Source organism: Pelodiscus sinensis, chromosome 6 (assembly GCF_052426305.1).
Source record: "Pelodiscus sinensis isolate ZL-2025 chromosome 6, ASM5242630v1, whole genome shotgun sequence".
NCBI classification, from domain to species: Eukaryota; Metazoa; Chordata; order Testudines; family Trionychidae; genus Pelodiscus; species Pelodiscus sinensis.
The window spans coordinates 70,209,252-70,231,418 of NC_143057.1; the positions used below are offsets into that span (position 1 = coordinate 70,209,252).

Sequence of the window (22,167 nt, forward strand, 5' to 3'; positions counted from 1 at the left end):
ATCAAGCAGAGATTCTAATATACATAATCAGCTTAATTATTAATTCTGGAGTCAGATTTCATTCTGCATTTAAATACAGCTTGTTTAAATGTATTATTTATTAACCATATAGCCAAATAATGCATGAATAGAACTTGAAAAATCTAGTTCCCTACTTGCAAGCAGGAAGCCTTTCTTTGTGAATGGTAGATACATTTTCATTTTAAAAGTTATTTGAGCCCTAGTTGTGAAGGTAATCTGAACTGTGTGTAAATTCTAGCAGTACTGTCTAGCTAAAATCCATCAAAGGGTCCTTAAATGTGTGGTCAACCCATGTAGCTTTGTTATACCATAATGCTTTTTTGGAGACTCCAGAATGTAATCTTTTTCTTTTAAAAAAAAAGAACATCTAACTCTTCTTGTTGCAGAGATAAGCTTTCAAATGTTCCCAATTCAGTGATATCTGTGTTCTAACCATAACCCAGAGAGCTGAACGCTCATGTCCCATTTTAATCTGACTAGAAGATCAGTATTGAAGTCTTGTGATGACACTTCATTGTCAACATAAACTGTTTAATCGCAGATCATTTTAGTGGATGGAATGGGGGTGAGAATAGGAGTGAAACACAATGAGTAGGTGAGTCAGAGTTGCTGCAAGAAAGTAAATTCAGAGAAAAGGATATAGGAGGCACTCAAAGACAGGGAATGGGGAGAGAAACCAATAAAAGAGGTTGGGGAAGGAAAAAAAAACCCAGAAAGAGTTGTAATTCTAGAAAGGTCTTTTATATTCTGTGTGACAATACAACAGATGCGGCACTGAACAAAATACAGGTGCTCCCAAGTTTCAAAATCCAACTTATGAACATGTACACTTACAAGCCATATTTTTTTTTTTACCTTTAGCCTCAGTGGTGTCAGGCAAGAAGCACAGGTGAAGGATAGCAGCGCGAGTGCTGGCTGCAGGAGTAGGGGATGACTGTGCAGCTAGTGTCTGGAAACAAGCAGCACTTTGAAGGGGAAAGCAAGCCCCTGTTCGCTGCCTCATGGTGTGCAAGAAGTTGTTGCACAAGTAAAGCTCTCAAGAACTGTTCCTGTAGCCTGATGATAGAATTCTAGCTGTCTTCTATTTCCTTCAGTTGGTAATGGGGGAAGGGAAGGAAGAAGAGATCTTGCTTCTGACGAGTACAGATCTCTCTTATTTGTGTTCAGTCTCATTCCCCATCCAGAGGTTGATTAGATTTATCATTTGGCTTTTCTATCCCTGTACACTCATAGCAGCTGCCAGTTGGGAAGAATTTTTATCACTTATGAAAAAACTTGTAACTTTCATGTTCATAGTCCAAGCATTTGTGAAGTATTGCACGTGAACCTTTGTTGTTCATATGCCATACCTGGAAAATGCTTTGGCTAAGAATATGAAAGTTGAATGGAGTTTTTTTTCCACAACTGAAAAAATAAACTTTGTATCTATAATTTATCACTGGGGCCAACGATGGTGACAGCTGTAGGGTGGACAAGACTAAACATTTTATCATCTACCTCTGTTTTTTATCATCTGAGTGTTCTGTTACATGATTGTTTGGAGGCTTCTTTTCTTTCTGCTTATTCCAGTATGTAAAGTGCACAATCCTGTGATAATGTATGTATCCAGAGCACTTAACAGTAACATCACAAATATTGTTTCTCTGAATAGGAAGGAAGCATGAGCAGATAAAGTCAGCAATAATAAAACTGTCTTTGTGCAAATGACTTTGGTTGTTAAGGAGGAAAGAAACATTGTGGGAATCAGGTGTTCAGAAAAAGTTAACCTTTGTGGGCTAGTAACTTTTTAAGGAGGCTCAGTTACATTTGCTTGCCAGTTAGCATCAAGAAAAGCTAAGCAAGTTAGGGCAGCCCCATGGGGAAATTCAGTACTACATTACCTACTCCTGAATTGCATACACATAATATCAACACTAATGGGCTGAACTAATGTCTGTGATCTGTATTCCATTTTTCTGCTCCTTTTATGTGCTTCAGATAGGACAGGGAAGTGAAGCATTGTATTGTACAAACCTCCCTTTCTCTGGGTGAAGAATGAATGCATAGGAAGGAGGAAAAGAAGTGTCACTGTCCCCACTAGTAGCCAAGAAGTGCCCTGGTAGTGCTGTCCCTGAACCCTCTCTATGTGAACATTGCATGGACTTACAAGATAGAGAGCTAGTTCTGCTAAGTGAGATGCCCTGCTTAAATTCAGCATCAAAGCCCAACCCATTCCTTGAGCCAAACTGGAAACACATTTTTTAGGGAAATGGGAGGTACAGCACCCACTACTAAGACAAGTCAGTCTGTTCGATTCCAGCACAAATCGGAAAGTAAAAGCAGTTTGTAGTATCTTTTCATCAAAAGAGTTCATATTTTAAAAAACTCTGAAAGAAGATTCTATACAATTTTGATTTTATTTTGTGGGTGTACAGTGGGCTTCATGGATCCCACTGAGTTTCACCATGGTCCTTTACATAGGGGGAGACGGGGGGGGGGGAGGGGAGACATTTTCCTCCATTGCTTATGTATTACTAGAAGGTTTACCCAGCATTGCTGGGGTTCTTAACTGAATTAATTTTTCAGTTTTTTTAAAAATAAAATGAAAATGTACATGCTTAATTTAAATCATTGTGCTGGGGTGGGTTGGGGATGGGGGATTCAGGATGCAGGCTACCCCTGGGAGGGAGGACTAGCCCAGCTCTCACACCATTAGTAGCTTGTGGCTAGGTGAGAAGCACCTCTTTATGGCTGCTGCAGCTCTAGTGCGCGCAGCTGAGGAGGGTGCATGTCTCCTGTCTGGGGCATGTGTAAGTTCATCTGCCCCCTGAATGCCGCAGGCAGAGTGAGGAATGCAGTTAACTGTGCACTTTCTCCTTGCTCCCTGATGAAAGGGAAAAGCCAGCAATATTCACATATGAATGGGGGAGGGGGAGCTTCAGCCCTCCACTGCCCTACCTAAAGGGCATCTGGGGGTCAGAGGCTTGAGGCTAGGGCAATCCTGGATGGGGGGGGGGGGGGGAAGCAGCCAGTCTGCCTCTTTCACCTGCCTGGTGGTTCTGTGTCTTTTCTGAATGATTTTATGAGAAGTGATTCCATTCCTGGCACAAGAAAACCCTCATTTTGCTTTAAATTATGATAAGAGGAAGCTGTATGCTGAATTTGGTGGCCCTTGCTCTTACCATTTAGGAGAAGTTCTTGAACAGACAGGCACACACGGACAGTATTAGATTAGTGTTAGTGATCGATTAAGAAACACAACTCCAGCAATGTAAGATACTTGGCGCCCTCCTTTCCCAAGGCTGGAGTAGCCCCCTGGCCACCTGTTAACCATAACTGGTAAGCATCACCCAATAAAGGTGATGCTTACAGGTTAGCTCTTCACATCCCTAGTTCAAAGAGCTTCTATGTTTCGCATGAATTATCATAAGCTATTTTGTTTTTATACTCTGCTACAAAAAAGCTGTATCAATGAGCTTATCTCAAACAACCAGACATGGCCCATTCAAGTGTATTTAATTGTGTTGGATTCAGTAAGAAGTGGCATTACTGGCTAGTTAGGAGTTTTAACTTAGATATTGCACACTGTATTCAAGTGCGTTTGCATAATCTCATGGTTGTAGATTGTAGACCATGGCCTTCTTGAGCCCAACTTGGGAGTCAATGGTTCTCTCTGTGTATTAAAGTCCAGTGACTCTAATTATGGTGGCACATGAATGGCAAGGAGCTACATACTGATGAAAGAGTCTAGTGGGTTGAGGGAGGGTGGATGGGAAGCACAAGAAGAGAGAGCCATATGCTGGTTTTATTGTTTTACGTGGACATTTCTGGTGGAATTTTTGAAGTACGTGGTTAAGAGGAATAACAGAATTGGGAGGATATCTGTACAGAGGAGCAATAGAGTTACTGACTTTGCATGTGAACGATGCAACAGAAGCTCAATCCAGAAATTATTCACACTGTCATGTTTACTCTGGAAAAAGTTTAAGATTGAACAATCTTATTGGTAATTACAGGGGAAAGTAACTTAAGGATACTGCCTTTTAAGTTAGGAAAATCAAAGTTTAAATGTTGGAGGTATTGAAGTGCACATGACTGCCTCGTGCCCTTTGTGCTAGGATGCTGAATCTTATATAATGTATTTTCTCACAGGCATAGTCATTTAAAAATGTATGAAAATTTTGTCTAGATGAATTTCCAATTTTTAAGATGAATATGTACAAAGTTTTCTCTATTAAATTATGTCAAAGTGGTAGATCCACTATACTCTGGTTACAGATTTCAATTTAACAAGAATGTAGTTAGGGTGTCTCCATTCCCTGTTTACTCTTCCTGAGGTCTCTCAAAATAGAATGGACCTTGTCATTTAAGTACATTCTCCTTTGTTTATTCACATTGAAAAGTTATTTTAATAAAGTCAAAATCTGTTTTTCCCAGATATTATGTTCTTCAGCCTCTTTCTGTTCCTTTTGAGTCTAGTCTCATACTCCTGTTATGAGTGAGGCAAAGCCCAGGATTCTCAGAAGGCAAGCTCATACTGTGACAAGGAGTTATAAACATATATTTTGTAAAAATATCATTGAAACAGCAATTTAACAAGAATGGAATGTAAATTGCGAGTGATATTTCTTTTTCATGAGAATTTTTTAAGTGTATCGATACAAAAAGAATAATTTAAATCTTCCATCTTTTCACTGGATTATCACGCTTTTCTTTGCATGCCTTTTTTGGCAAGTAATCTAAATATCCCAGGGTTGTGTACTTTTTTCCATATTGTTGCTCCTCATGTTGATTCTAAGAACATGAGTTATACATGAGTAATGTTATGAAAGGTTCTTTTTGAACATAAAATTAAACTGTTTAACCATACACTGTGAACTTGTGCACCCATCTCAATTCAATGTCATTTTTGCTGCAGTAGAAACAAAGCAATTTCCTTTGGGGGTGAGGTGGTAGGTGGGAAGTAGAGACACTCATGATGTATCACTAAACTCCCCTTTAAAATTTATCCCAGTCTGGCAACATGGGAAAACTACACTGAGACTCATCTACACTAAGATGTTTACCTGGTGAGTTGTATTAATGTGAGGTACAAGATTCATTCAATGTCTGTACAAGTATTGTCAGTTCTGTTGCATAAAGCACACCATGCCACCATTCTGCCTTGCATCAGGGCAGAAAACAGTGGTTTTGCAGCTGACCTGCTGCTATTTGTACTCCCTATGTAGCACCACAGTGCCCCTGAAACTATTATGTACATTGCTTATGTCACTTTTTTGTTTTGAGCTATTATTTATAAAGTGCAGTGCATGCATCTTTAGGTTTCTCTTTAAAAAAATAAAGAATATCTTCATCAGTACTGACACAATTTAGTTTTACAGAATATATGTTTTATACATCCAAAATGTTTGTTTGTTTGGCTCATATTTTTTCTTAAGTTTGTATAATACCTCTCTGACGAATTGCAGTTTCTATGAGCCTATACTTTAGGCAACTGGAGAGGCACCCATAGTGTACTATTACTCAGCTGTTGTCCAACAGTTTGTGACAGCAGATGCTTGGCTGCACACTTCCCACACAGCTGTCATCAACAGTGCTTTCTTCCGATGGTAGCTCAATGTGTCAGTGAAGAACAGGAATTTCTAGGATAGGTGGCTCCACACCAATATCCCTTCTTTTTCCCTGTATGCTTTTGGGTACTAAGTTTCTTCTAATGGGGTGAGTGGCCATTTGATATGACATAGTGGAAAATGAGAGAAGAAAAACAAATAAAAGGGATCTTTAGAAGAGGAATGTAATCAAGGATGGAGTAAAAGGAAGACAATACAGGCAGTCCCCGAGTTACGCGGATCCGGCTTAACGTCGGATCCGCAGTTACGAACGGGGTTTTTCTCACCCCGGGGACTGGAGCGGTGGGACGCCCAGATGCACCAGAGTCCCGCTGCCCGTGTCCTCCAGGGCGAGAAAAGCTGCTCCACATCTCCCTGGTCTGCTGGGGGGGGAACTCCCACCCCAGAAGACCAGGGAGACGCTGAGCAAAGCCGCGGAGCACGCGGGCACCGGGACAGCCCAGACGCGCCGCGGCTGTCTTTGCTCCCCGTCTCCCTGGTCTGCTGGTCTCCAGCAGATCAGGGAGACGTGGAGCAAAGCCGTGGAGGACCCAGGCGGCAGGACCGTGGTGTGTCTCGGTCCGCCGCCCGCATCTCCCTGCTCTGCTGAGGGGGGGGGGGGGCGCGCAGGTAGTGCACGCCTCCTCCCTCCCCCCCAGCAAACCAGGCTTTTCTCCGGACGCCTGTGGTAGAGCAGCTGGGGCGCTGCCGGTTGGTCCCGCAGCGCCGCTCTGGGCGCCAATGGACCAACCTGGCAGCACCCCAGCTGCTCTGCCCCAGGCGTCCCCAAGTCAGCCGCTGCTGAAACTGACCAGCGCTGACTACAGGAAGCCCGAGGCAGAGTTGCTCTGCCCCGGGCTTCCTGGAATCAGCCGCTGATCAGTTTCAGCAGCAGCTGACTTGGGGACGCCTGGGGTTCTTAAGTTGAATCTGTATGTAAACTCTGCCTCAAGCTTCCTGTAGTCAGCTGCTGGTCAGTTTCAGCAGCGGCTGAATCTGGACACCAGTTCCGACTTACATATAGATTCAACTTAAGAACAAACCTACAGTCCCTATCTTGTACGTAACCCGGGGACTGCCTGTATAATGTGGAGGTAAATATGAAATGACAGGAAAAAAAGAAGTTTGAATGATAAGAATATGTTTGATAATAAGAGAAGAATGGAAAGAGTGGAGAGAGAAAATATACAACTTCTGACTTGTCACTTTCATTTATGCTACAGAAGTACTGATACAATTTCCTCTCTGGGGTTTAACTCATCCCTTGATAATTGCAAGTGAACTCATGTTATTGCTTACAGTTCTTTGAGAGAACAGCAATGATACAGAGATTTAACAGAGCACGACTAACTACTACTGTTCATTTCAAAATTTAAAAACACCAGAACCTCTCTATTTTATAAATCCTACCTAAAACTTATTTTATTGTCATTCAGCTTATAGAGGAAAGAATGCTTACCTTTCTGGTCATAATCCTTTAAGTGGTCTCAGTAGATGGGACTGACGTATATTGAGTTTCACTCTACTGCTTTTGTGTTTAAGAGTACCTGAACCAAAGATATGATCCTCACATTGCTCTTGGAAATTTTCTGAAGTGTGGGGGAGGCAAATGAACAAATTGCCTTTCTTACCTCTTCATTTTCTTCTTATCCTCACATAAGAACCACCAGCAGCAGCAGATGATCACAATTTCTGCAAGAATATCAGAATGAGAAATGAAGGTTCCAGTTATTTTCCTAATTTTGAACAATATGAAACAGATATGATCCTTGGACTGTAGGGCAAGAGTCAAACATAATGGAGAAACTGCATTGGTGAGCTACATCATATTTATTTGCAGTAGTTGTATCCGAGGATATTCATTCAAGTGTCAGGCTTGGTCACTTACTTTGTGGACAAGCACATATTAGAAACAATGAGCCCTTTGAGGTCCAGGGTGAAGGAATGTTTCAGTAATACCTCAAACTATGAAAATGAGGGGTATAGTTTTAGAATGCTAACTCATAATGAGCAGTATCTGTTCAGGTGACCATTTCCATACAGTTCAGTGAGACTGCTTGGGAGTGTCAGTGAATGAGCAGGGAGAATTCATTGTGAGACAGGGCATAACTAAAGAGGTATGGTTGATAATGAGTAGAATGCATTACTCTCCAGCTGGGGGTATGTCTACATTTGTACCCACTTTCGAGAGAGGGATGCTAATGCAGACATTCGAAATTGCAAATGAAGCCGGGATTTAAATATCCCGTGCTTCATTTGCATATTCATATTATAGCACTATTTCAAAATAACATATGCTGTTAAGATGCGGTTATTTTGAGAGAAAACACTTCTCTCGAAATAACCCGTATTCCTCATACAATGAGGTTTACCAGTTATTTCAAGAGAAGGGTTTTCTCTTGAAATAACCACGTCTTAACAGCGTCTCTTATTTCAAAATAGCGCCATAACGCAAATATGCAAATGAAGCACAGGATATTTAAATCCTGGCTTCATTTGCAATTTTGAGTGTCTGCATTTGCATCCCTCTCTCGGAAGAGGGTGCAAGTGTAGATATATCCTGGGAAAGAGAGTTGCTGGAATAATATGCTACTGGAGAAAGTGGGAAGGGATGGGGGGCGGGGAAAGGAAATAGAGGAAGCAACGCTTCTTCTAATGGTAATTTTTAGTCTAAATTTTTAGAGTAATTTTTAGTCTCAATTACACATGGAGCAAAGGAGACATTGAGATATAGCTACATTTGCTAACAGCTACCAGTTGAGATTCACATCTTAATATCTTTATTACAAAGGGAGCCCAGGTACTATTTCATTGTAATGTTAACTTGACTGACATGCTGTCATGTACTTCTTCTCTAGTAAAACAATTACTTTAAAGGTCAAGTTTGATATAATGTGGAACATTACCAGTAGTAGTTCAGTTAAAAATGGAAGCTTATAATGATTCTTGCCTGAAACATATTGATCACTTCTAATATCACATCTTTCCTTTTCTACTTCAAGAAAGATTAAACCACTTGTCACTGTGATACAACTTGGGAGAAAGTTCTTCATTACCATAAATTCAGTGTGACCATATTTAATTGTTTTTCAAATGGATTTAGATTTGGGAATAGTTTCCTCTTCCTTGTCTGTAACTAAAAATGTTAGACCAGGAAGTAGCATGGGGGATGAAATGAATCTAATTTGTGATACTAGAAAGCCGAGTGATGAATTTCTGATGTCCATTTTTCTAGTAGATCTGATTTTTTTTAAAAAAAGAAGAAATTTAAATGCTAAATGTCTTCAACCACTCAGCATAATTTTTGCTGCTTCCTAAAGCCAGTCGATAATGACATTGATGTGGAATATTGGGGATGGAAGAAATGCTGTCGTAGAATTATCTTATGTCAAAACAGTTTATCAAGATAGGTCTTGTATGCACTAGGAAAACTTAACTTTTATTCACTCTGTGGATCATTTAGCACATTGGTATACTCGTGCTTCTAGTGACATTGAAATGTAAATAAAAATCACTTTATGGATGGGAGTTAGTTCCAGTAAAACTAACCAGTGGGCCAGCTTGTCTAAGTGTTAACGCGGAGAATCTTAGTAGCTGTGTAAATGTAATAACAGCAATGGTTAATACATATGCTCTTAGTGCTATCATAGAATGTCTTTGCTAATTCTTCTCCAACAGTTTTGGTATCTCATATTATTGCCTCTATCATCTGAATACAGACAGGCATGCAAACTTGTCCAACCTAATCTTCCTGTCCCAATTTAGTGTTGGATTGAAAGCAGTCAAGATGGTACTCTTCTGAAGTTGGAGCCACTTATCTTCCACTAGACCGATCCCCAATTCCATCTTACAGCGAAACAATGAAGCCCAATGTAATTTAAACTTGTAACTTTTGTATGTATATTTTACTCATGGAATTCCACCTGGAATTTAGTCTAAACTACACATGGAATCCCCCTCTCCCTATATACTTGGAGCTGCTACAACTCTCAAGTCTTTTTCTTAGGACCATCTTCCTTAGCCCTTGGCTCTGAAAAACAGAACTAAGGTAGGATTCCCAAACAGTTTGACACGGGGACCAGTAAATCCATTCACAAACTTTCGGAGGACTAGTAACATCATTTGCATATTCATTATGCAAATGATGAATATGCAAATACATTGTTTTTGGTCCTCCCAAAGCTCCCAGGGTTAGCTTTCGTAAAGCTTTTGATTCAGCCACCCACAATATTCTTACCAGCAAGTTAAGGGAATATGGAATGGATAAATGAACTGTAAGATGGATAGAAAGCTGACTAGACCAGGCTTTCCCAAACTTTTACTTTAGTTGGAAACTGGGTTTTTTTTCAGTATTATTTTTGCAGCCCAAAAATATAAAATCACATAAGAAAAATGAATAAATCTTCATTGTTTCACTCGCGGCATCCTCCACCCAACCCGGGCCAGGGTTTGGGGGACCCGGCGCTACACGGGCACTCCAGGAGGTGGGAGCAGGAGCAGATTGGGCGTAGGGTATCTGGCTAGGAGGGAGAGTGCAAGGAGGGATAGGGTTGCCAGGTGTTTAGTTTTGTACCAGACAGTCTGGTATTTGAGGGTTCTGTCCGGAAACAAATTGAGAAAATACCAAACATAGAAAATGTCCGGTATTTTCTAATTAGGTACGTTTTATTATTACTATTATTAGGTGTATCAGTTTGTAGTTGTCAACTTCCTGGCTGGTCAACACGTGCTGCGTGAGTGTGTCCACCAGCCAGGCAGTTCGCAACTACTCGGGGGTGGCAAAATGGAATCTAGGAGGCCAGTCTCCTTTGTGCTTCGCCCGGACCATGCACGGGACGGGCAGCACCCAAGGATCTGCGTGTGCCCGGATCAGTCCCACTCCCTGCTGGCCGAGTCTCTTCCCCCTGCCCCTGGACATCTCTGCTCATCCCGACCCTCTACCAGCCTGGCGGTTCCCCCCCGTTTCTCCTGATTTCCCCAGCCAGCACTGCTGCCCACGCCAGCTCTGCTTCCTCCGGTTGGGTCTCTCCACCCGCCCCCATCTTTCCCGGCCAGCCCCACTGCCTCCCCCACCCCTGCCAGCCTTGCTTCTGCCAGAAGAACCAGCGTAATCCAATAAAAACCTGCACCATCACATCATGAAAAGGGTCTTATTTATTTTCAGAAAGCTGACACCATCTTTGGAATTTTTTATCCATATACTCATTCCGGATGGTGGGTGCACCAGGTTCTCTCCATTCTGACACATTGTAGTGCCTTTAAACCTCACTGTCAGCAGTGGGGATATTTAAAAGGCATTGCTTTTAAATTTTTATTCAGGATGTTCGTGCGCCCTGAACTGTCCCGCTCCCCTCCAGCCAATTCTCTCCTGATCTCCCCTGCCAGCCCTGCTTCTGCTGGTCAGTTCTCCCCACCCATCTTTCCCTGCTAGCCCCACTGCTCCTGCCCCCCCCACCCCACCCCAGCCAGCCCTGCTTCTGCAGGCCGGTTCCCCAGCCAGCCCCGCGATCGCCCCCAGCCAGCCTCACTGCCCCTGCCAGCCGGTTCCTCCCCCCGCCCGCCCCCGCGTTTTCCCCTGGACAGCTCCACTGCCCCGACCCTGCTTCCCTGAGGCCCATATCCACACCTCTGTGTCCCCCCTTGCACAGTGTCTCCACTGCCTAGGACTGGACCATCTGATAAGCCACTGCCCTCCCTGTTAAAAACTACCACCCTCTTCCCCCAGTTCTGAAAGGAGCCGAGAGACTCACAGCAGAGAAATTTTTGTTTTGCATGAATAGGACTGTGGCTGCCCAGCAGCCTGATTCAACTCCCACCCCCAAAGACAATACACCTGGAACAGGGGGCAAAAGGAGCATTCCTTCAGAGGGATGTGCTAGAGAGAGCTGGAACAGGAGAGCAGCACAAAACACGCCAGGTTCCCTGCTGACACTCTGTAACCAAGTAATAAAGGCCCTTGGGGCAAGGAGGCGCACAGTGCTTGTCCCGAACAGGGCAGCAAAAAGCAGGTGAAGGGATCCTACTCAGAACCAATGATCCCAAAGTGAAGCACAGAGTTGCTGGCCAAGCTTCGAGCTCTCATCAGAACAAGCCTGCGGTACCGCAGGAAAAGCCGATATTGGCAGCCGATAACAAAGCAGGCAGGCTGCAAAGCAGCGGAATGCCACACGCAGACACGCTTGCGGTATCCTCGGTACCCAGAGCGCAGAATGCACAGATGTATTCAGCAACGGCAAGCTTTATAGTGATGCCACTGCCGTCCCCGATACTGAGGTACAAGACTGAGGCGGGCTTTGCGGTACCATTGGTATCATGCTCCCCATTATTTGGTACTGACGTCATACCATGCTACAGGTTCCATACTACTGTCCACACCAGCATCGCTAATATCAGCGCGATGTAGTGGTGATGATGAGTAAGGGCCAGCTTAGAGTCCCTCAGTACACTGCCCAGAATTGGCAAATGGTACAATGGGTACCCCCACTGCTTCCACCTCAGGGGCCCTATGGGAGCTGTGGGCACCCTATAGAAATAAACTATAACAAACCCTCTGGGTACCAAGGTCTCAGTCATCCGACGCACACATATGGGATGAGTTCACTACAGCCCAGGCACCCATGACAGTGAGTCATTGATGGAGGAAGCTACACAAGATTGTTTATCCCTCCTAATAAGTCCTGTGTAATGATGGACGACCATCATCTACCTATGTCACTTATTGGAGGTGCAGCTATAGCAGGTTTCAAGACCTATTCCACAGGGTCACGAAGACACTAGAACAACTCCTGGTTGTAAGGCACAACAATCACAAGCATACTTGCCTTACCTCAGCACACCAAATTGGCTCTGCAGATGACCGAGGCCTCAGTGCCCCAACTAAGGCCATATGGAAGACCTCTACATCAGTACCGGGGACTTCCAAGCAAATAGATAAGAAATACTATGTAATGCCTATGGGGGTAGAATTCCTGTTCTCATATCCTTCACCAAATTTGGTGGTGGTAGAGGCTGCCTTTCTGAGGGGGAATCAACAGCACTACTCCAGAACACAGAGTCATGACTAGGAGATAGAGAAGACGGATGCTATGGGAACGAAGGCATACCCCTCAGTCTCCCTTCAGCCAGAATTGCTAATTACATAGCTTTAATAGCAAAATATTCACAACAGACATCTAGGACCTTCAGTTCCTTTATTCAATATCTACCAGAAGAGATAAAGGAACAATTCGAATCAAATGTGATGGAAGGTTTCTGATCTCCCACACAGCATTACAGGCAGTGTTGGATGCTATGGATACAGCAGCCAGGTCCATGCCAAATGCGGTGGTGCTGAGGAGAGTGGCATGGCTACAACTGTCCGGGTTTTTCCCAAAAAAGTACAATCAAACATAGAAGCTCTTCCGTTGGGGGGGGGGGGGGGGGCTTCTGAGTGTTAGGGATTCAACAGCCTGGAGTTAAGAAGAAACAATACAAACACTATAATCACAGGTTCAGAACAACAGGGTATTGCCTATGTGAATAAGAGACGCCCAGACAATCTAGCCAAAGACAATCAAATGAGTAAACATCCAGGAGTCCAACTCTCGTCAGCAAATTTGTGGTGATGGTTGAGGGTACAGTGGCCCTCAATTCTCCAGGGCAGGCAGATCTAAGGAAACGCTCTCCCAATTCTATTCAGCTTGGAAAACCATCACCTTGGACCAAGGGGTCCTAGAAATAATACGAACCAGATACTGCACACCATTCACAGCAGCTCCTCCAACTCACCCACCCACCCTGTCCCTCTTCGGGACCCCTCCCATGAGTGTGTGCTCTTGGCTGAGGCATAGCGCCTCATGAACTAGGTGCTACAGAGTGAGTACCCAGCTGATACAAAGGCAGTGGATTCTATTCCAGATACTTCCTTTCTGTCAAGAAATTGGGCGGGGAAGGGGATGGAAACCCATCCTAGATTTTCGTGGTCTCAACCAGTTCATCAAATATCAGAAGTTCATGATGGTTACGCTGGCAAGGTTCATTCCTGCCTTGGAGATAGGACCATTGCTATCAACCCTTGACCTCTAGGACGTGTGTTCCACATATCAATTCACCCCCAGCATGCAGACAGATCCTCAGGTTCACCATCGAGGACTTACACTATCAGTAAAGGGTGCTCCCCTTCGGCCTGTCGACAGCATCCAGAGTATTCTCCAAGATCCTTGCCAGGGTAGACAAACACCTCCTGGGAAAGCACATATAGCCATATGTTTATCTCGACAACTGTTTGATCATGGCACCCATGTATGGAGCACGCAGCAGGTGTTATGTTCAACAAGGCAGTTACTCGACACACTCGGGCTCCTCTTGAACTTGGACAAATGTTCCCTCACTCCTACAGCAGTGCAGCTGGACTGCAACAAGGGTATAGCAGCATTGCCAATCCACAGATGGCAAGGATTACGTGACTTGATCATGTCATGCCGAGTGGCAGATGCTTCTTGGCACATACATGCCTGCAAATACTTGGATACATGGCCGTGTCCACATTTGTAGAGGGACACGCTCAACTGCTTATAGGGCCATTACAGGCATGGCTGAATCTGGTGTATTGACCAAGACACCACCTGATCCACAGGACACACTCCATGTACCCATTCGGGTCAAGGCTTCCCTAGACTGGTGGACAGACATATGCAATGTATGCATGGCACCTCTGTTTCAGGCGTCATTGCCATACGTCACTATCACAACAGACATGTCCTTGTGGGCATGGGGAGCATGATACCACAGGGACAGCGGACATGACAGGAGTCCCGGCTCCCTACCAATATATTGGAGCTCAGGGCAGTCAGACAAGCATGCTCCCAACTGCTTGAGCACATACGGAACAAAACAGTGAGAATGATGTTGGACAATACTGCAGCGACATATTACATAAACAGAGGAGGCGTGAGATCACGCAGCCTCTGTGCGGACGAAATGAAACAGTGGAGAGATGGCGTTTCACACACAACATCACACCTATCGCAATGCATTCAGTGGGCAAGGACAAGGTATTACTGGATGTCCTCAGCGGACAATTCCCGCAGAAGTATGAATGGGAAATCAACAAGTCCATCATAAACAAATTTTTCTTTTAAGAAATAGGGTTATCCAGTGGTGGATGCATTGCGATGCATGCCAATTCCAAGTGCCCTCTGTAATGATCCTTGCTGGGGTAGCCGCACATCTACACCTTCCACAGCAGGTATTGTACCGTGCTTTCTCGGATGCATTTGCAGTCCACTGGGACTTCCCATTGGCGTACATGTGTCCAATACAACAGACGATACTGAACATTAAACAGGATGCAGTATGGGGCATACTGGTAGTCCCCAGTTTGCCGAGACATATCTGGTACCCTCCCATACTGCAACTCAACACTCATCACCGATATGAGCTCCCATCGGTATGAGCACTGCTGACCCAGGACAAAGGGCACATACCACATACTGGACTCCACACATTAATCTACTAGTATGGATTCTTGTTGGCTCTCAAATAATGAGGTAATGTGGTTTTGTAGGATCACAGATATTCTGATCAATTTTAGAAGATCCACTACAAGACGGACTTCCCTGTAGAAGTGGGCCTAATTTGAAGTCTGGAATTTAGCACAAGCACGAGATACACGTAGGACAGGGATATCAGACATGCTAGAGTATATGCTCCGTCTGCAGGACACAGGACTGTCAATTATTTACTTCAGTGTATACTTGGCAGCTATATCTGTGATGTGACCACACATAGAGGTGTATTCTGGGTTTTCCCCACCCATGTGTGAAGAGATTCCAGAAAGGGATATAGAATCTCAATCTACCACAGAGATCCAGCACCATTATGGGATTTGGCTCTAATGCTAAACTCACTAAGGGACGGCCTTTTGAGTGCTCACCAATTGCTCATTACTTCACCTTCCAATGAAAGTAGCTTTTCTCAGAGTAACATCAGCTAGGAGAGGGGAGAGCTAGCGGCACACAGAGTGGACCCGCCCAGCCGTGCATGGTGTTCCACAAGGGCATAGTCATCCTTAGTACCCACCCAAAATTCCTGCCTAAGATACCTACTTCAGTCCAATGTAACTAGCCAATATACTTATCTGTGGTCTTGTCAGCCGACGGTCAGGGCAGTGAGTGGTGTGTGTGTGTGTGTGTGTGTGTGTGTGTGTGTGTGTGTGTGCGCGCGCGCGCGCGCGCGCTATACACCCGAGACTTCAACTGCTGAGACCGGGGTCCCTTGCAGTGGGCAACCTGGAAGAGGTTGATGGGCGCCCCAATAAGTTTACAGGGAGAGCTTATTACACTTCAGATTTTAGCTGCTAGAATCCGTGATTCCTTCGCAGCGGGCAGCCTGGGGGAGGCTGAGAAGTGCCCCAACGGATCTGCCACCTGGGAGTGACAAATCCAAACGCCCAAGCTCTTCCTATATCTGTCCCTTAAGACCGGCTGAAGTTCTTTTAAATTGTGCTTGGTTCTGTTACAGCAACTGAAGGAGTCAGGTTAAAGCTTAAACAGTTACTATTTTATTGTTACAGGGTAAACTTAGTTGTTAAATGCTACTACTGTGTTACAGATAACACAGTCACTACAAAGGACAGGACAGAAATTACACTAAGGAGTCACTTATAGGTACCATGAAACCCCTTTGGTTCTTTGAGCTCTTATTAAATGCATGCAAATAGACACATAGCAGGTATATATTCTCACCCCTGCATTCCAGACTTGGCGTGGCCAGCGTCTTTCTCTCAATCCCTCGGGAAGAAGTAGGACGAGGTTGGGCGTCCCACAGACCTCGGGAGACAATCAATACCTGCCAGCAGGTATAGATGATTGGAGCTCAAATGGGGTGGGCTACTAAACCCCTCTTTATACCCCTTAGGTCACGTAGGCTTCTTCCTGGTCTCAAGTGGCCAATTAGGAAAAATGGCTTTGAATGCCAGGTTTCCCAAGAAGGGTGCAAAGCATAATTCACACCTGGGAAAATGCAGACAATGGGCACCTCTGGTATGTGATGGGTGAAGATTCCTCTCCTGGGACAGTGCAGGCGTGTCAATTACTGATACTAGCCATCAGGACGGCGGGAGGCCCCAGGTCGTCAGCTAGCCCATTTACTGTCTGATTTCTGTTTATGGTAGAGTCAGGGACAGGCAGCACACCTGTGTTCCCAGGGCATCAAAGGCTGACTGCCTTTCTCTTGCTCTCTGGGAGGGGGGGACAAGATGGGGTTCGTGTCTGGCAACAGGTCTTCCCAAAACCACACAAGGACAGCAGTCAGGCAGGGCTATATATGCTGGAGATGCGCAGGGCATTAGCTTCTCCTTGAAAGTATAAGAGTCTTCTGACGTACCCTCAGACTGTTCGTGTTGTGCACGGCCAGGTTCAGAGAATGACCTGTTTTCCAAACAATAAATATCCAAACAGATGTCTCCATGCATACAACTGGATTACACCGAGAAACATACAGAGTTGCCAACTGTTAAAGAGGCGCATTCCATGAGTGCAGTATCTACCACAACTGCTTTCCTCAAGATTACGCTATTCAGTCCTTTCAGGACACTAGTTTTGGGCCTACAATGCTGTCCAACAACCAGTCCTGCATCACGGAGTGACCACCGCCAAGCAGGAGTACTGCTGCATAGTCACCTAAGTGCAGCACCCAAGGGGACCCTCAAAGAGGAAGGGAAGGTTACTCACCTTGTGTAGTAACTGGAGTTCTTCGAGAAGTGTTCATGTGGGTGCTCCACACCCACCCTCCTCCCCTCTGTTCCGAACTAACACACTCTGACGTAGAGAAGGAACACAGGGAATAGCCGCAAGTGCATGCCTAACTGTTACTCAGAGCAATTGGGCAATAGCGGCCAGGAACTGCTACCAAAGATCTCTGGGTCGTATACACAGCGGGACTGATACACGTAAGTGGAGCACCCACGGGGACATTCAGGGAACACCTCTTGAAGAACTCCAGTTACTGTACAAGGTGAGTAACCTTCTCTTCCCCACCTTATTAGTCAATAAGGGAAGGTGCTTCATCCCAGCTTGTGTCAGGTCCTGGAGCTACCCCTTCTGCACGAAATGCAAGTAGTCAGCTCGACTACCCGATAAGCCCAGACTTATCAGGTAGTTGACTACTCACTTACATCCCTAGTTGAAATAGCAGTACTGATATGAACTCATGACATTGTTGGTGCTTATGCTGGTGCTGTCCCACTGGTTCATTTACCAATGCCTCACTATTTTTTTGTACATGTTTCCTGAGAGAGTATATTCTGGTTGAAGAGAAGACTGGAAGTCCAGAGGCTGGTGGGAATGGGGTAGGACAAATCTTCCACATACTCATAGTCCAGGGGTAAGAGTGCCAAAATCCTGATGCTTTAATCCCAGGACTGCTGGCCAGCCTACTAAAAAATGTACTGGTGGGGATAGGGGGAATGGATGTAGTCTATAGCATTAACCTATTAGCTTTTGCTTATCCGTTAATCATCTACAATGTTACAACCGTATTCTGAATAGTTGAGTAAGTGTGAATACTAAAAGAGGGAAAATTGCTTTTTATAGTGAGCTAGCCACATTTAGGCTCTATACAGACCCAATTGGATAGTGTCAGATTTGCTTGTGAGTTGCAGCACTCTAGTATCACGTTGAAGTCTGGTTTTACAGGGTTTCTTGGATGAAGTGTGGCAACTTGCAAGTCTGTTGCTTAGTGTCCAGGGAGACTGAAGTGCTTTCCTACTTGGTTTTTTAGCATTACTATTCATGACATTTGATTTGCGGCCATTTATTCTTTTGCATAGAGACAGTCTGGTTTAGCCAATGGCAGAGACGCATTGCTGGCAAATGATGACATATATCACATTAGTAGATGTGCAAGGTGAACAAACTCTTGATGGTGTGGCTGATATGGCTAGGTTCTCGGTTCGTGTCACTTGCGTAGATATGTGGACAAAGTTGGCAGTGTGGCTAGTTGCAAGGATTGGTTCATGGATAAGTGTTTCTGCTGTATGATATGCTAATGAATACTTGCTTCAGGTTGGGGCTTTTTGTAAGTGAGCATTGTCCTGAGAGATTGTCTTCCAGGATAGTCCTTGATGAAGTTCTGGAGAAGCTTTAATTGGGGGACTGTAGGTGATGAGCAGTGGTTTTCTGTAACTTTCCTTGTTGGGCCTGTCCTATAGTAGGTGACTATTAAATACCCATCTGGCTCTATCAATCTGTTTCTTCAGTTCCCCAGGTAGGACTAACAGGCTACCCATCTGAAATTTCTTATCATGCTCTTCTCTAATCTAATTGGATATTTGTTATGTCTTTTTAGAAAATATAAAGCTACTGGTTGTCTTTAAAATAGTTACTGCATACTTTGTATTCTTACTCTAATGCATTATTCAGTCATTGATAGACAGGTCTGCACTTGCATAAATTGGTCCAAATAATTTTAGGACAAAAGAACATGAGTTTAAAATTAGATGTGATAATAGTTTCTTAAATCATGTTTGATGCAACTGATTGATTTTCATAATTGTTAGGTTTTTGGTATTACCTGTTATTTATCAAGATATTTGTTTAAAATTATGCAACTACTTTCAAGACTGTATAATTCCTATAATACTTTCCAAAAAGATACCTGTTTAAAAATATTGGGACTTCTGTATTAGATTAATATTATTGTTATTTGCTGGGCTGGGCATACTATAGAATCTACTCACCTGTGACGAGTAGATTTCAGCCGCGCACCCTGTTTACCAGAAGCGCGCGCATGTGCAATGCAGCTCTTGCGCCGCATGCGCAGTGTGGGGCTGGCAAGCAGCTTTCGCCGCCGTTTGTCAAGCCCTGATTATTTGTCAGTTTCTAGGTTTTTAGTATTGTTTTCAGAAAACAGTGTTTGTATCTTGAACATAGTTCAAAATATGTGCATACAAAAAATGGTTTCAAAATGTTATGTACAATAGTTCAAATAATTTATAGAAGTTAAAAAAGATGTGGTCTAACTAGTGTGGTCTAACTAAAGAACAGAGAGAGAAAAGGGGCATAAATATGTATGGAGGGCAGTTGACTTGGTGCTTATGCAGTAGTTTAGTGGCAGATTTATGCCAATAAAATTCCCCATTTAGAAAAGCACTCAGAATGTCAATATGGGGAGTTATATTTAAAAAATATTAGGGATGTTAAATATCAGTTAATTGAATAGTTGAGTACCCTCATGAATACTTCTCAGTTGACTATTCTATAGTTCCTGGGGATAGGTTCGGCAACCAATGCACTCCTAGGGATGTGAAAGACTAGGCGAGTATTGGATAAGCAAATGCTTATCAGATAGTCAATAAGCTCGTCAACTAGTTGCTCCTCTTCCTTCCTCCCCCTAGTTGCTCTCTGTATCAGAAAGAGTGGGGAAGAAGGGCATACTTCAAAGTGGCAGTGCTCTATGAAGCCCAGGATCATCTGGGAACTCCCCATCTTATCCCAGGTGCTACCTGGTGCTGCCACTTTGAAACGCTGGCGGGAGGCTGATGCTGGGCTCCCGCAGTGCTTTAAAGCAATACCGCTGCAAGGAGTCCTGGGTCAGCAGGGAGTCCCCAGCTGATCCTGGGCTCCACGTGGTGCTTTCGCCTTTAAAGTGTAGCAAAAGCCCTAGAGCTGTTTATACACTTCAAAGGTAAAGACACCCTATCAACTAATCGAATAGTCAGTTACCTGCAATTTAACATCCCTAGTGTGCTCTGCCCTTCACACCTGAGGAGCTCCCTGCCACTCCTCGCTGCTGCCTCTGTATCAAAGGCAGTAGTGCGGAGTGCCTTGCGGGAGATGGTCCACGAGGGGAGACACTTTAAAAACCAGCTCCCCTTCGTGGACTGGTTGCCTGCCGCCCTTTGCTGCTGCCTCTGATGAAGTGGCAGCAGCTCCTGTCTGGGGGAAGGGGAGTGTCTGAGCTGCTCGACCTGGCACAAACTGTAACTGAGCCAGGCTGTCTGTCTACCCGGGGCCTAATACATTTAAACTGCAGAGGCGCAGCAGGCGTAGGTCCTGGACCAGCGCGAGCCAAAACACAGCCGGGACCGCTGTGACTCTGCATTTAAAGAGCCACTTGGCTCTTACTACATTTAAAAACATAGCGGTTCCAGACTGGCATGAGCTTGGACTGAGCTGTGCTTGTTCAGTCCCAGCTGGCGATGAGTCCAGTAGCCCCTGTCCATGGCCAACCCCAACCACCATAAACGGGTGCTGCTGGAGCAGCCTTTGTCCATGATGAGCCTGGCCCTGCTGTGGGCAGGGGCTGCTTTGCAGCAGCAGCTTCTCCTACCTCCCTGACCCTCCCCATTGCTTGTGCCAGTCTGGCTCTTACTACATTTAAAATACAGAGCTGCAGCATTCCTGGCTTTTTTCTGGCTTGTGCTGGTCCGGGACCTACCTGGGACCTATCCCCGCTGCGCCTCTGCAGTTTAAATGTATTAGGAGCCGGGAGGGAAGGCACCCCTGCTGAGTTCCAGCTTGCGCTGGGTCCAGGAGCTCAGACCCTGCCCTAGACGGGCTACTGTCACCCTGCTGTCCCAATATTTTTAAATAGGCATCTTTATGGAAAGTGTTATAGGAACTATACTGCCTTGAAGATAGCTGCATAATTTTAAATAAGCATCGTGATAAAAAACAGGTAATATCAAAACCCGAATAATTACAAAAATCAATCCATCCTCTTAACAGTCTTTCAGTTATATCAAACATGATTCAAAAAACAGTTATCACATGTAACTTTAAACTAATAAAATAATAAACTTTAAAATAATTTGAACCAATTTAAGCAAGTGCAGAGCTTTTTGTCAATGACTGAATAATGCCTGCGCACCCAGCTCCTGCTACATTTAAACTGCAGAATCTCAGCGGAGGTAGCTCCTGAAACAGCACGATCTGGGACAGAGGGCTTTCCCTTATTGACTAATCATGTAGCCAATACAAATTGTATTAACTACACAATTAGTCAATTATTCACCTCTTATCCTTAGTATCACCACCTGTGTAGGTGAGCTATTAGGAATAGAATCCTTATAACCCTTCCTGATAACCCTCTCTTTGTGTATATCTATAGGTCCAGATTTATAACACAAGGAGTAAAATATGACATTACAAAGGATTTTGTTTAAATTGATGTTTTGTCCTGTTTTGGTTCCTCTATACAGTATAAAGAGGAGCTGAAATTGTGTGGGTTTTTTAAAGTTTTGAAGCTTTTTCTTCAGGTTTTTTTTTTTTCAGGTTTTTTTTCCCATTTTTCTTTAAAAGTATAGGACAGATGATCTGATCTATCCTGATTTTGTTGAAAGACCTCTTTGCTGCTTTAGATTATTTGTATTGTTCCTTCTCACCTGAGAGTGATGGGTGGTGTTTGTTTTAAATGACATGTATTTAATTTCAGTAAGTGGTTTAGATGGTAGTGACTTTCTTTCACACTCATTATGCCTGCATGGACTGTGTACTCTGATTATGGATGATCTGTCCTGTGTAAGAGTGCTGTCCCTGGTCCTTACTTGAAGTACAAATTTATACAAAGCTTGGCTAAT

The 22,167-nt window shown here is 44.2% G+C and overlaps 1 protein-coding gene across 4 annotated transcripts in view; it reads left to right on the top strand.

Moving 5' to 3' along the window:
* CHD1 (chromodomain helicase DNA binding protein 1) overlaps positions 1-22,167 on the top strand; it is a 99,525-nt gene that overhangs the window by 3,884 nt on the left and 73,474 nt on the right. The window lies entirely within an intron of this gene.